This window comes from Bubalus kerabau, chromosome 8, assembly GCF_029407905.1.
Source record: "Bubalus kerabau isolate K-KA32 ecotype Philippines breed swamp buffalo chromosome 8, PCC_UOA_SB_1v2, whole genome shotgun sequence".
NCBI classification, from domain to species: Eukaryota; Metazoa; Chordata; class Mammalia; order Artiodactyla; family Bovidae; genus Bubalus; species Bubalus kerabau.
This window is the reverse complement of record NC_073631.1, coordinates 78,511,950-78,528,826: the sequence shown is the minus strand read 5'-3', so window position 1 is coordinate 78,528,826 and position 16,877 is coordinate 78,511,950.

Here is a 16,877-nt window from a genome sequence, read left to right as displayed (position 1 = left end):
AAAATTAAAAAAAGAGGAAAACTCCACAGAACAGTAAGAGTCCAAGGTAGAGGTAGAGGTTTATAACAGTAATAAAAAATGTGACTGAGGAAAAAATAAAGCTCAAAAGCTTAATTAGATTTCATAGTGCTAATAAAATCAACAACTACAACAGACAGGAGGAAAAAAGGGGAAAAAAAAGAAAAAAATCCAAAGAATCTACAGAGCAAGTCAAAACATAAGAATAATAAATGTTTTTCTTGCAGTTTGATATTACATCATGCCCAGACTGTTTGTATGGTATCAAAATACACAGAGGAGGAAAAATTTAAAGATTCTAGTGTTTGATGTATCTAATGCAAATACTCCATATCAGTGTCATAACTTTTTAAGTAGAAAATTCTGCAATTGCTTTTCCTTATATTATTACAACTCAGTAACTATGGAGTTAGGGCAGCTGCTTGAACATTTGCCCCCAGTATCTACAGCAGAACACAAAAGGCAGGTCAACATAGACCTTATAGCAAAGGTACATAGGTAATGGATGATAAAGTCAGATTTTTAAATATTTTAGGTGGCTGAAAGAAAGGGTTGAAAAGAATGAGGCAGTGCTTAATAGGGTAAAAGCAGCATGCCTGCCCTTGGTCTTCCAGCTCAACTAGACCCATGCAGTAGGAGAATTATTTAAAGAGCAATTCATGGAGGAATGCTACAGAAGGGCATACCATCATCTCAGACTTGGAAATACCATGAAAGCTATGGATAAACATCTAAACTCTACTGAGATAGTTTTAATATATGTAAGTAATAGAGACCTAAGAACGTGATGTTTCATTGTCTTTGCTGTTGGATTATGCCTGATTTTGAGTCCCTGGCAAACCACCACATGTGAAGAAGATACCCCAGATGTTAAAGAGGTCTGGAAAATATCTTTAAACCATGAGAAGTAGACTTAGTGTGAGGAGAGAACACTTGGGTTAGAGATGGTAGAAGTCTTCAAGTCTAAATGGTTCTCACCAGGAAGCAAAAAGTATCATTTTAATTTTTTAAGGAGGACTTTTTGTCAGTTGGAATTCTTCTAGTTTTAATGCAAGTTTTGTAACCTGATGAGGTCTGAGGTGAAATTGAAGCAGGAGCTACAAAACTGCCAGACAGAATATTGGAAATGTTTACATAGAGTTGGACATTCATGTCAGCCAACTCTTATGGATTTGGACTCCAATTTCTAAGTTCTACATCAGTGCTATGGGGTGGGTCCTCTTAATACCAAACTGCTTTAAAACTCAAACTCAGAACACTGCTCTTCTCACTGAAAATATCAATAATGTCCTTCAAAGAAATATCTTGATTCTGCTAGATTTTTTTCAGTGTTTGGCAGCTTTGTAAATTTTTTATTAATTCATTTATTGTTTATTTTGCATTGTTCTGTTTTAAGCATAAAAGGATGAAGTACTGTACTCAACTCTGTGTTTTATACTTTAGGGCCTTATCATGTTAAATCACAGATGCTCTATATGGCTGAGTAAATGTTTACCCTTCAGAACCAGCCTAAACAAAGGAAAAACACTGTCCAAATAGTTTCTTTGCAGAATGATAACTAAAGGCTCTTTCCTGAAGTCTTAATCCTAATCTTAAATATTTGCTATCCTAAATTAAAGAAAGTTATGTCTGCAGCCTTATTATCTGTTTTTCTTCATGCTCATCATAAACGCCAAAGGGTAATTCTTCCTAGAAAAATCAATCTTTTGTGATAACATGCAATGTGTTTTTAATTAATGAAGCTGCTTGATGCTGGCAGACTAGAAGCATCTTATCGTCACATGCTGGGGGAATTCATGCAGGGTCCTGTCTGTGCATGCCGAGCCCTGGAGCCAAAAAAAATTTCTCCTGTCATTAACTGCTCTGCTTAACTAGCCTACTTATTAAGAACCAAGCCATCAGTCATGTTGGATAAGCATATCAAGATATAAAAAGACGCCAGAAGCTGATGAAATACTTTGGCGAGAGCAATGACCAGTTTTGTTATAATAACTTGTGGTTCATCTCCAGTGTTCAGGGCCAAAAAAAAAAAAAAAAAAAAAGTCATTTGATATTGCTCAATATTCTTGGGCAAAATGTAACTGTCATCTGAATCCAGAGGTAGAAAAGAGAATTTTTGTTGATTTTGTTTGTTTTCTTTTGAAGATGAAAAATGGTTTTTCAGTTGGGGAACAGTGGGAAAGACTTGAGTTAATGGCCCCAACACCTGGTAAAAGTCACCTGTTCTCTCCAAGATTCTGTTTCTTCCACTGGAAAATGAGGCTGAGAGTGTCCATGTCATGGTGAGAATAAAGCACATGGACTGAAGCACTGAAGGCACATCATAGACAATAAGGACCAAGATGCTGTTACTCTTTCTTAATGTTATGATTATTTTTATCCTTAGAGAAAATTACACCTAAGTCAAAACTGGATATAAACATTTCTAAATATTCATAAAAAGAAAATTATCAAATTATTCTCACTTTTCAGATTCCCAAATTTCAGGTTTTAGTATGTAAGCCTGATCAACAAAGCCTCCTCTTTTTTACCCTGAATGTAGCCAAAACAAAATGCTGCATGAAAAGCAGGGAACTTTTTGATAATGGAGCAAAGAGGTATTTATTGTTTCAGAAAGCACTTCCTGAAAACATTTATGACCATGGAGCCAATAAAATGATGGGTTCGGAGATAAGTATACTGGAAGGAAACAAAGACCATTGCAACACATGGCAAAACACCCTGGAATCATTCTTCCTTGTATTCTTAAGCATAATTTTTTACATTAATATAAAGAGTCAAAATAAAAGTTCCCTGCTGGGTTTACACAATACCCAGCCACTGACCAATTAGAGTAAAGAGAGCCCAAGCTAATTGTTTTTAATTATATGAATATAGTCCAGGTTGACTTATGTCTAAAATGGGATGATTTCATAGGCATTGAATACTCTTTTAATGTTTGAAAAATTAAGTAGTTTCTGAATTATAAGCTAATAGACTTAATATTGAATCCAATGCAAGATCTTTAGAAGATGGTATGATAAAATAATATAACTGAAGATAATAATATAAGGATATTATTTTATAATTTAATAATAATATTTACATCTCAAAGGATTTATGAAGATAATTGAGATAACTAGATGAAAGAAACTTGGAAAGATGCTAAAGGTTAAGCCATACTATTCCTTCTGCTTGAAGTGTTCACTCCCCAGTGTCCATGATCACCACATTCTATCCATCTTTCAAAGCCCAGATGAAATACAATGTCATTCACAGAACTTCCCCTTGTTCTGTATTCTCTTTCCTTCCAGTAGGATCCCTCTTGGCATTCACCTTGCAACAGTAAACTCCATGAGGGCTGACTCTTAAATATACTCCCTTTTATATTCCCCAATGTCTCTGTGGAATAGTTACATGTGTTCAGGGTAGCCCACATGAAATGAGTCTTACGACAAAAGAGTGGTATCCTTGAGATGCATAGCTGGGTTTGTCTTACAAGGTAAGCAAGAGACCCACATTAACGGCCATTCAATATAGGGAAATTTGTCTTGGGGTCCCCACCAGGTTGCTATTCTTCCTTAATAATGAGTCAGCACACACAAACTGGTAGACCAAACAAGAACATATGGGAGGCTGATCTTTGTACTACTATGTGCTAAGTTGCCTCAGTCGTGTCCGACTCTTTGCAACCCTATTGACTGTAACCCACCATGCTCCTCTTTCCATGGAATTCTCCAGGCAAGAATACTGGAGTGGGTTGCCATGCCCTCCTCAGGAGATCTTCCCAACCCAGGGACTGAAACAGTGTCTCTTATGTCTCCTGCACTGGCAGGCAGACTGTTTACCACTAGCACTACCTGGGAAGCCCTGATCTTTGTACTAAATAACTATTAATAGTAACTATTATTTTGTGAGGTTGTGCTTAGTCACTCAGTCATGTCCAACTCTTTGCAACCCCATGGACTGTAGCCCTCCTGGCTCCTCTCTCCATGGAATTTTCCAGGCAAGAATACTGGAAAGTGTTATTTCCTACTCCAGGGGATCTTCCTGACCCAGGGATCAAATCCTCGTCTCTTGCATCTTCTGCATTAGCAGGCAGATTCTTCATCACTCTGACACCTGGAAAGCCCCAACTATTATTCTGTAGAGTGTATTAAAAGACAATGGCTCCTAGAAAAATAGAGACTTGATCATTCAAAGTAAGCTAAAGGAGTAATGTAGATCACACAAAATGCACAGGTATGAGAAAGGCACAGACTATTTCAAGTCTGTCCATCAGGTGGAAGGAAACAGGAGTTGAGATATGACAGAACTGCATGGGCCAGGTGTTGTATTTAGAGTTGACTCTCTCCTAACGCCTCCTACCTATCACTCTTAGGATGCATGAGTTTTGGGTGTCACGTGGTGTGCTTTTGAGACCAGAGATAACTTAATAGAGGATATTGGGGTTTTAAAAGTCAGAGGACATATTACCCAAGAAATCTCAAGACAATATGCTTGAGTTTGTGTTCCAACTCATCATCTTGAAAATCAAACCTTCTCTTCCCATGCCAGAAGCAGCAATTCTATTTCAAAAACTGGTTGTTCATACATGATCAGCTATTTCTATAATTCTACACAAGTTAAATCAAGTAACCTCCTCAATCTAATTTTCCTATATCTAAGTAAAAAGAGAAAGATCAAAATTCACCAAAAAAGGCAATAAAGAAAATAAACTTAACCAACAATCAAAAAGCAAAATGTTGTGAAATAGGTAATAATAGGTTAATAAGCAGAGGGCTTCCCAGGTGGCTCAGTGATAAAGAATCTGCCTGCCAATGTAGGAGATGCAGGTTTGATCCCTGGTTCGGAAAGATCACCTAGAGGAGGAAATGGCAACCCACTCCAGTATTCTCACCAGGAAAATCCCATGGACAGAGGAGCCTAGCGAGCTACAGTCCATGGAGTTGCAGAGTTAGACATGGCTGAACAACTGAGCACATGCATACAAGTTAATAACTATATTAGTAAAAATAAAAAAGTCTCAGATTCAATATGATATTGATATCTATATCTATAGCTATTCTATAGATAAACTTCAACAGAAAAGTATCAGCATATATATATATATATATAATTAATAAAATTTAAAAGAACCAAAAAATAAAAAATCTCAAACAGATGTCCCAAATAGTCAAATAAACTTGGTATAAGTTTAATTTGGAAAAACAAATGAAGTGAAATGAACAATAAAATAAAATAAGTAAATAAAAATAAATAAAATGTTATTTGCAATGAAGATGTTAAGAATTAAAACTGTGTAAGAAAATTTAAGAGATATAGTTCTTGGAACATAACTGGGAGCCTTTAACCACAAATGTATTAATCTGGCTACCCTGTGCAAAAAGTACATAGGAGAGAGAGAGAAAAGAAAGATTTGTAGGTCTGACATTTGCTTAGCTAATGCACCCCAATTTCATAGGAAAGGCACAGGGGTTTTAAGAGAATTGTTTGATGAAAACACTACCAACTTGGACTAAACGGGGATCAGCAAAATGCACCTCTTGGACCCCCGGGCTACCAGGGGTCATGTGGCAAGGGGCAGGATTCTAAAAGCTCCTGAAACTCTAGGATCCAGGTGGATACACACCTTCCTCCAGCTATCTAATCAAACACTATTCAAGAGACCAGCTGTGAGTGGATTAGCAGATGTGAATAAGGTCTCACATCTGCTGACCTTAGGATCGGTCAGTTCTTCAAGTGGGCCTGACCTAATCCCATGAGCCCTTTAAAAGTGGGAGAAGAGAGGGCCATCCCTGAGATGGGTTCAGGCTGGCCTGGAAGAAAGTCAACTTCCATCCTGTGTATTGCCTGTTGAGACCACCTGGGCAAGGATCTTCAGGTGGCCTCCAGGAGCTGAGAGCAAGCAGGAAAACTGAGATTATCAACTGATGGTGTCAAAGCCATTAATTTGTGATCATTTGTTTTACAGCATGAATCAGGCTGAGAAAACTACCCAGCCCCAGAAACTGCTCATTCCTTATGACAAAAGGATTACTCTATAGCCCAAAGGCTGGAGCCAGTGTTACTGAATCCAAGTTCATATTGTTTGTGGCAAAACAGTCAGTCCCATAAATTGAGAAACAAGTTGTACAAGGAATAGCAACTCTATTTTGGAAAGCCAGGAGACCAAGAAGATGGAGGACTAGTGTCCCAAAGAAACATCTTCCCTGAATTAGAATTCAGGCTTCTTTTAAATTAAAAGGAAAGGGAATGTGGCTGGTTGTAAAATTCATGGTGCTGGAATCCTTCATTCTTCCAGCTTGTCTGCCTAGGTCAGGTCAATATGTTCCTGCAAACCTCCAACAAGAAAAACTTCTCTGTTCTGCAGCCTTTTATCTCTATACAGATGGGAAAAGGTTATACCTTTAAAGGCCAGAGCCTTGAGAATGGGCTTTCCTATATATCTCAGGATATGGGCAACATTCTTTTATAAAATGTTCAGAGCCAAGATGACTAAGCACAGGCAAAAGAGCACAAGAGTTAGAGCTAAAGGAATAAATCCAATATGGAGTAAGTTGTGTTCTTCTCGGTTACACCATAAAGAATTGCTGGGGGAACATACCTGGGCCCTATTCAATGGGTCTGGGCCCACATGGACCAGGGCACCTGTGGCCTCCAGTTCTCCACTTTTCAGCAGAAGAACCTGCTCCAGAATCGTAATTAGTGAAGAGAGGAACAGATAAACTTCACCCAAGAAACCTCATGTGACACAGGCAATATTGGGATTTCATGGAAGACTCACAAGGGTGAATGTAACTTCATGTGGGAGGAATGTAGTGACTCATGGCCAGAGGTCCAACCAAGGTAGTTTTAAATGTGTGTGTGGAATTCTTTCCATGTTTTCCCTTGGCCCTGGGGCAGTCTTTGTAATTGCTTCATGGGGGCATGCCAGAGGTCAGTTAGAGGAGGTCCCAGCTCTCCTGACTCCTCTTGAGTTTTTTCTCTCCTTCATCCATGAAAGAGGTGCCCCACCTTCCTGGTCAGAGACACAGAATAAAGACAACCTAGCTTAGCCACAATGGCCTTGTCCTTAGGAGCAAAATCAATGGTTGGTAGTTGTTTAAAAGAGAAATCTAAGACAGAGCAATTAAACAACTGACCAGTAACCTGACAGGATTTCCAGAAAGCTATATCAATGCCATTGAAGGGGAGAATGTGCTTTTTAAAACTCCTAAATGGGATTCAAGTCTTTCATTGGAAATGGCCTTCTAAGTATTGACAAACTTTCAGGAAGGAAAAGACTAGTTTAGATGTACTCTGGTGCAATTTCTGGGCTGGGGGTGGGGAGTAGGGTCCAGGTACTTGCCTCACAGCTCCCTTGGGGACGAGGACTCTGTTTTTTTTTCCCTGAAATTCCTGCTCCTAACACACTTGAATAGGTTTTGTTTTCTGAAACACCCAGTTTATTGATTCCTTTACTAGGAGGATTCCTTTGTGGCAAGCTCCTTTGACTCTTGGGTCTTCATTTATAATTTAAAAATAAAAATACTGACTTCCCAGGTGGTGCTAGCTAGCGGTGAAGAAACCACCTGCCAATGCAGGGGACGTAAGAGACGCAGGTTTAATCCCTGGATTGGGAAGGTCCCCTGGAGTAAGAAATGACAACCCATTCCCTTATTCTTGCCTGTAGAATCTCACAGACAAAGGAGCCTGGGGGACTACAGTCCACAGGGCCACAAAGAGTCAGACACAACTGAAGTGACTTAGCACAGAAATCACAGATTTCCTTATGGGATGCCCATCCAGCAACATGCAAAGGGAGCCCATTTCAGAGGACAGCCTTTCCCAGACCCCCAGAATACACACACACACACACACACTCCAGGTGCACTTGCAAGAACTCAGGGGCCCCTGCTCTAACTTTTCCAGAAGAGACAGGTGTGCGGGGGAGCAGCTGAGGGGCAGCAAATGACGGTGCCTTCTCAGAGATCAAGAAATTCTCAGCAGTGTATACCCTCTCCCTCTCCAAAGGGACAGCCCTCATGGTTTGCCACAGAGGCAGAAGGAAGAAATCAAGATTCCAGGAGTCAAGATTTTCAAATAAGCATTCTTTGAGCTCTACAATGGGCAGGTATGTGCTACTGTATGGTCTGATGGTTCTGTGGGGTGACCAGCACTCTGTGTTCATCTCAGGAGAGTTTGGTAAGCAACATCCAACCCTGCCAACCTAGGGGAGCAGGCCACGGCAGACTCCCCAACAAAGAGAACTTGCAGAGCCAGGAGTCTGTGCTAAAAGAGCAAACGACCCAAACCAAGCTCCTCAGAAGCTAACTGAATTGTATCACAAAGTGATATCTCACCAGGATGCTCCGCATTCCATGGAAAGTCATATGTAATTTTTATAAAATGAAAAAAAAAATAATGCTAAAACCCAATTATGTTTATATGGACATTTTCAGAACTGCTAGAATGTGAGAAGTCATCCCACGATCAATGTGTATGTAAGATGTTAAATCCATGTATCTAAGAAATTAAAACAAATGACCACAATATCCTGTGCAACCTCAAAGCTTTGGTGAATTCTTGGCAGCTAGCAAATGCCCAAGGTGGAAAGCACACAAATATTTGTATTTTCCCTGAACTCATGAGTAATAGAACAACTACTTTTTCCTGTCATAGCAGTCTTTGTGTCTTATTCCTCATCCCAAGGACTGCCATCTCTCACACACTAGGCACTCCTTCCACTCTCATCTTGTAGCTGTGTGACTTGAGGCAATTCATCTTACCCTTTCCAGTCTGTCTTTTTCTCTGATAAATTAACAAGATGACTCCGAACCCAAGAGGTAATCAGTTAAGTAAATGTGAAAGAGCTCTATCCTCAACAGTTACCACAAAATGTACCCAAATGCCCTTGGCAGATAGTCTGAGCTCTGTGTGTGTTGGATTGCCTTTGTCCTTCTCTCAACAGAATCTATTATTTTAAAAAATGATTAACCCTCCTTGTATGAATGGATGAACTCACTCTTAGGTTTTTCCTTTTCACCTCCAGTAATTAACCCTCTTTCTGACTCATCCCTGACACGTCTAGGCCAGCAAAGTTGTGCCAGTGGGTCCCACAAGTCAGGAGAAGGGCAGTGAAGTGGATCTGGAGAACCTGCTGGTTCAAAAAGGACCTCCTCCAGCCACAGCTGGTTTCTGACCTCAAGATTAGACCTTGGCAGTGACTTCCTGGCTGACTTCCTCCTTACTGCAGACAATACCCACTCTCTACTGGTTACTGCTGTTCTGGTCAAGTTCCATGTGCTTCTGCTGGTGCATACCTGTTATTCAGACTGTCGTAGGTCACACTGAGTGGCTTGCAGACCCAGCAGGCAGCACCATGCTGGCCCTCCCTGGCCCCACCAGTCATGGATGTTTCCAAGTCAAGTCATTTTAGCCCCAAGGGTGAAGCCAGTTTCAATTTTCAATGCCATTTCTCATCTTAGAGTTGTATGGTTTTCTGTGTGTTTTCACTTCTCTGGCCCTTTAAACTACTTACATATTTCATGTATATTTATATTATAAAGCTTATATAAAATTAAGAATAATATTAAGATTAGAGTATTAAAGTATAATTTAATAAGTTATCATAAGAACTTATGCAAGTTGTGTCATAAACATATTTTTTCAGGCATCATATGAAAAAATATTAATGAAGAAAACTTGCAAATGTAATGGGTAAGGGAATTCTGTGTAAATTTTCCTTAATGCCCAGAGATAATTCATGTTTAAACTAAAATGCATCTATGTCTTAAAATATTTTTAGAAAACAATCATTGCACAAATTTCCATTGTTATAATTGTGTATCATCACAGACTGGAAGATTAACCAAACATCTCTCCACAAAGTTAATTATGGGAAAGTTAAATTGCATGCATTTTGTATATTTAATGTTAAAAATAAAGATTAACTGAAAGTAACAAGACACAGAGAAGATGCCTTGATTATAGAGCATCTATTCTAAAAAATATAGGAAATTTGACTCTGTCCATGTGAATTTGCACAGTAGAAATTCTGTATATTGGCTAAAATGTGTTGAATGCCATTCAACTCATTAACAAGCTTCATTAAGTGGTTAATTAACCCCAGTAGACTATTAGTTTCAGTTTGCAACAACTTCTATGTAGCAGATGTCTATTCATAGCCCTTACGTCAATGAAATGTACTGAACTATGCATCTTTCAGTTCAGTTCAGTCGCTCAGTTGTGTCCGACTTTTTGCGACCCCATGAATCGCAGCACACCATGGCCTCCCTGTCCATCACCATCTCCCGGAATTCACTCAAACTCACGTCCATCGAGTCAGTGATGCCATCCAGCCATCTCATCCTCTGCCATCCCTTTTTCCTCCTGCTCCCATTCCCTCCCAGCATCAGAGTTTTTCCAATGCGTCAACTCTTCACATGAGGGTCCATGATAATTTATCAAGAAAGTTTGTAGGAGTCATGGACTCAATGAAGGGAACTTTATATTTGGTACCTCATAATTTAAGATTTACTTGCCCTGGATTTAGTAAATGTGCAGCCAAGTAATAATGTCTATGTAGTTAGAATCAGGAGAAATATGACCAAACAAAAAATCTGTTCAAAATTGTTATTGCCTTGATCGTCTTCAATTCAATTTAAGTCTGAATTTGGCAATAAGGAGTTCATGATATGAGCCACAGTCCACTCCCAGTCTTGCTTTTGCTGACTGTATAGAGCTTCTCCATCTTTGGCTGCAAAGAATATAATCAGTCTGATTTCAGTGTTGACCATCTGGTGATGTCCATGTGTAGAGTCTACTCTTGTGTTGTTGAAAGAGGGTATTTGTTATGACCAGTGTGTTCTCTTGGCAAAACTTTATTAGCCTTTACCCTGCTTCATTCTGTACTCCAAGGCCAAATTTGCCTGTTACTCCAGGTGTTTCTTGACTTCCTACTTTTGCATTCCAGTCCCCTATAATGAAAAGGACCTCTTTTTTGGGTGTTAGTTCTAAAAGGTCTTGTAGGTCTTCATAGAATTGTTCCACTTCAGCTTCTTCAGCGTTACTGGTTGGGGCATAGGCTTGGATTACCATGATATTGAATGGTTTGCCTTGGAAACGAACAGAGATCATTCTGTCGTTTTTGAGATTGCATCCAAGTACTGCATTTCAGACTCTTTTGTTGACCATGATGGCTATTCCATTTCTTCTAAGGGATTCCTGCCCGCAGTAGTAGATATAATGGTCATCTGAGTTAAATTCACCCATTCCAGTCCATTTTAGTTTGCTGATCCCTAGAATGTCGACGTTCACTCTTGCCATCTCCTGTTTGACCACTTCCAGTTTGCCTTGATTCATAGACCTGACATTCCAGGTTCCTATGCAATATTTCTCTTTACAGCATCGGACCTTGCTTCTATCACCAGTCACATCCACAACTGGGTGTTTTTGCTTTGCTTCTTCCCTTCGTTCTTTCTGGAGTCATTTTTCCACTGATCTCCAGTAACATATTGGGCATCTACTGACCCAGGGAGTTCCCCTTTCAGTATCCTATCATTTCGCCTTTTCATACTGTTCATGGGGTTCTCAAGGCAAGAATACTGAAGTGGTTTGCCATTCCTTTCTCCAGTAGACCACATTCTGTCAGACCTCTCCAGCATGACCCTCCCATCTTGGATGGCCCCACAGGGCATGGCTTAGTTTCATTGAGTTAGACAAGGCTGTGGTCGGTGTAATTAGATTGGCTAGTTTTCTGTGATTATGGTTTCAGTGTGTCTGCCCTCTGGTGCCCTCTCGCAACAGCTACCATCTTACTTGGGTTTCTTTTACCTTGGACGTGGGGTATCTCTTCATGGCTGCTCCAGCAAAGCGCAGCCACCACTCCTTACCTTGGACGAGGAGTATCTCCTCACCGCCACCCCTCCTGACCTTGAACCTGGAGTAGCTCCTCTCGGCCCTCCTGCCCCCATGCAGCTGCCGCTCCTTGAATGTGGGGTTGCTCCTCTCTCCTGATCTCAGGCATGTGGTAGCTCCTCTCGGCCGCCACCCCTGACCTTGAGCTAGGGGTAGCTCCTATGGGCTGCGCAGTCCATCGCAACCAGCACGCTCAGGTATGACCTAAATCAAATCCCTTATAGTTATACAGTGGAAGTGAGAAATAGATTTAAGGGACTAGATCTGATAGACAGAGTGCCTGATGAACTACGGACAAAGGTTCGTGACATTGTACAGGAGACAGGGATCAAGATCATCCCCATGGAAAAGAAATGCAAAAAAGCAAAATGGCTGTCTGAGGAGGCCTTACAAATAGCTGTGAAAAGAAGAGAAGTGAAAAGCAAAGGAGCAAAGGAAAGATATAAACACCTGAATGCAGAGTTCCAAAGACTAGCAAGAGGAGATAAGAAAGCCTTTCTCAGTGATCAATGCAAAGAAATAGAGGAAAACAACAGAATGTGAAAGACTACAGATCTCTTCAAGAAAATTAGAGATACCAAGGGAACATTTCATGCAAAGATGGGCTTGATAAAGGACAGAAATGGTATGGACCTAACAGAAGCAGAAGATATTAAGAAGAGGTGGCAAGACTACACAGAAGAACTGTACAAAAAAGATCCTCACGACCCAGATAATCATGATGATGTGATCACTAACCTAGAGCCAGACATCCTGGATGTGAAGTCAAGTGGGCCTTAGAAAGCATCACTATGAACAAAGCTAGTGGAGGTGATGGAATTCCAGTTGAGCTATTCCAAATCCTGAAAGATGATGCTGTGAAAGTGCTGCACTCAATATGCCAGCAAATTTGGAAAACTCAGCAGTGGCCACAGGACTGGAAAAGGTCAGTTTTCATTCCAATCCCAAAGAAAGGCAATGCCAAAGAATGCTCAAGCTACTGCACAATTGCACTCATCTCACACACTAGTAAAGTAATGGTCAAAATTCTCCAAGCCAGGCTTCAGCAATACGTGAACTGTGAACTTCCAGATGTTCAAGCTGGTTTTAGAAAATGCAGAGGAACCAGAGATCAAATTGCCAACATCCACTGGATCCATGGAAAAAGAAAGAGAGCTCCATAAAAACATCTATTTCTGCTTTATTGACTATGCCAAAGCCTTTGACTGTGTGGATCACAACAAACTGTGGAAAATTCTGAAAGTGATGGGAATACCAGACCACCTGACCTGCCTCTTGAGAAATTTGTATGCAGGTCAGGAAGCAACAGTTAGAACTGGACATGGAACAACAGACTGGTTCCAAATAGGAAAAGGAGTACGTCAAGGCTGTATATTGTCACCCTGCTTATTTAACTTATATGCAGAGTACATCATGAGAAACGCTGGGCTGGAAGAAGCACAAGCTGCAATCAAGCAGGCAGGGGAAAATATCAATAACCTTAGATATGCAGTTGACACCACCCTTATGAAAGAAAGTGAAGAGGAATTTAAAAGCCTCTTGATGAAAGTGAAAGAGGAGAGTGAAAAAGTTGGCTTAAAGCTCAACATTCAGAAAATGAAGATCATGGCATCCGGTCCCATCACTTCATGGGAAATAGATAGGGAAACAGTGGAAACAGTGTCAGACTTTGTTTTTTGGGGCTCCAAAATCACTACAGATGGTGACTGCAGCCATGAAATTAAAAGACGCTTACTCCTTGGAAGGAAAGTTATGACCAACCTAGATAGCATATTGAAAAGCAGAGATAATACTTTGCAACAAAGGTCCGTCTAGTCAAGTCTATGGTTTTTCCAGTGGTCATGTATGGATGTGAGAGTTGGGCTGTAAAGAAAGCTGAGCACCGAAGAATTGATGCTTTTGAACTGTGGTGTTGGAGAAGACTCTTGAGAGTCCCTTGGACTGCAAGGAGATCCAACCAGTCCATCCTAAAGGAGATCAGTCCTGGGTGTTCATTGGAAGGACAGATGCTGAAGCTGAAACTCCAATACTTTGGTACTTTGGCCACCTCATGGGAAGAGTTGACTCATTGGAAAAGACCCTGATGCTGGGAGGGATCGGGGGCAGGAGGAAAAAGGGATGAAAGAGGATGAGATGGCTGGATGGCATCACCGACTCGATGGACATGAGTTTGAGTGAACTCCGGGAGTTGGTGATGGACACGGAGGCCTGGTGTGCTATGATTCATAGGGTCACAAAGAGTTGGACATGACTACGTGACTGAATTGAACTGAACAGATCATCTTCAGAGGTGCTGCAGGAGTGTGAGCAGCACCAGTTTAGTGAGTGGTGTGGACATATTTTCACATTCTGCCTCAGAAAAGACATATTAAGGTGATAGTTGAAGTTAAAATAAAGACTACAACTTTGTCTTGGACCTAACAGAAGGAGAAGACACTAAGAAGAGGTGGAAAGAACACATGGAAGAACTATACAAAAAAGATCTTCATAACCCAGATAATCAGGACGGTGTGATCACTCACCTAGAGTCAGACATCCTGGAATGCAAAGTCAAGTGGGCCTTATGAAACATCACTACAAGCAAAGCTAGTGGAGGTGATAGAATTCCAGTTGAGTTATTTCAAATCCTAAAAGATGATGCTGTGAAAGTGCTGCACTCAATATGCCAGCAAATTTGGAAAACTCATCAGTGGCCACAGGACTGGAAAAGGTCAGTTTTCATTTCAATCCCAAAAAAGGCAATGCAAAAGAATGTTCAAACTGCTGCACAATTGCATTCATCTCAAATGCTAGCAAAGTAATGCTCAAAATTCTGTAAGCCCAGCTTAAATAGTATGTGAACTGTGAACTTCCAGATGTTCAAGCTGGATTTAGAAAAGGCAGAGGAATCAGAGATCAAATTGTCAACATCCGTTGGATCATTGAAACAGCAAGAGTCCCAGAAAAACATCTACTTCTGCTTTATTGACTATGCCAAAGCCTCTGACTGTGTGGATCACAATAAACTGTGAAAAATTCCGAAAGAGATGGGAATACCAGAACACCTGACTTGCCTCCTGAGAAATCTGTCTGCAGGTCAAGAAGCAACAGTTAGAACTGGACATGGAACAACAGACTGGTTCCAAATAGGAAAAGGAGTACGTCAAGGCTGTATATTGTCACCCTGCTTATTTAACTTATATGCAGAGTACATCATGAGAAATGCTGAACTAGATGAAGCACAAGCTGGAATCAAGATTGCTGAGAGAAATATCAATAACCTCAGATATGCAGATGACACCACCCTTATGGCTGAAAGTGAAGAAGAACTAAAGAGACTCTTCATGAAAGTGAAAGACGAGAGTAGAAAAGTTGGCTTAAAACTCAACATTCAGAAAACGAAGATCATGGCATCCGGTCCCATCACTTCATGGGAAATAGATGGGGAAACAGTGTAAAAACTGAGAGACTATTTTGGTGGGCTCCAAAATCACTGCAGATGGTGACTGCAGCCATGATATGAAAAGACTTACTCCTTGGAAGGAAAGTTATGACCAACCTAGACAGCATATTAAAAAGCAGAGATATTACTTTGCCAACAAAGGCCCATGTAGTCAAGGCTATGGTTTTTTCAGTAGTCATGTATGGATGTGAGAGTTGGACTGTGAAGAAAACTGAGCACCGAAGAATTGATGCTTTTGAACTGTGGTGTTAGAGAAGACTCTTGAGAGTCCCTTGGACTGCAAGGAGATCCAACCAATTCATCCTAAAGAAAATCAGTCCTGAATGTTCATTGGAAGGACTGATGCTGAAGTTGAAACTACAATACTATGGCTACCTGATACGAAGAACTGACTCATTTGAAAAGACCCTGATGCTGGGAAAGATTGAAGACCAAAGGAAAAGGGGATACAGAGGATGAGATGGTTTAATGGTATCACCGACTCAATGGACATGAGTTTGAGTAAACTCTGGGAGTTGGTGATGGACAGGGAGGCCTGGCATGCTGCAGTCTATCAGGTTGCAAAGAGTCGGACATGACTGAGTGACTGAACTGTACTGAACTGACACCTTTGTTAAGATTCACAGCATCCTGTGGAATGGAAGCAGCCACATGGAGATTAAGAGCCATGGGGTTATACATTGACATCAGTGAGGAGTGTTCGATGGATGTGGAAGCAGAGCACATAGTGACCACCTTGTTGTATGGAAAGGGGCTCAGTTGCTAGCACAAGCTCCACACTGAATCAACTGACCTTCACACAAAGTGTTTTTTTTAGAAACACCCTGTGCCAATGCCATTCTCAGGGAAGGACTCAGATTCCACACAAGAATGGTCCAGCAGGTGTTTCCAGGCTAGATTCTGAGCTGCTGTGTCAGGAACCACCTTTGTCTGTGGGAGGATTGGGATGAATGAAGATGCCTGAGATGAGAACAAAAGATTTACCCAACAATCTAAAAAAGACAGGACTAGTAGGGGGACGGACACTCCTCATCCTGCCTCACTCAGCCCTGCTTCACGGTTCTTTCCCTCATTACTGCCCCATCTTAGGGAAATGAGTGACAGGGAGGTGCCAGCCTCCTGGGCTGGTAATGATTCTGACACCAATTCTGACATGTGGGGTTTTCTCCACACCAAGAAATTCCGTGAAACCAGCTGGAGGTCCTATAAGTCAATGAGCTCAGCCTGACACTGGACCTGGAGGCAGCACCAGATTCCACAGGTTAAGGGCTCAGTCTGACTAGGCTGCCCCTCACTTCCTTCCATTTCCAGTCTCAAGTTCAGGTCATCACCTGTGATCCTGGCAAACTTGTTTAGATGGAAGTTTCCCAGGACCCTTCATTAGGTTTCTTTAATTTGCTAGACTGGCTCACAGAGATCCAAGAAGCATCTCATACTAGATGACCAATTTATTACAACTCATACACCGGCAGATGGGAGAGACACATAGGGCAAGATGAGGGGAAAGGACAGAGTTTCTCTGCCCCCTCCAGGATGT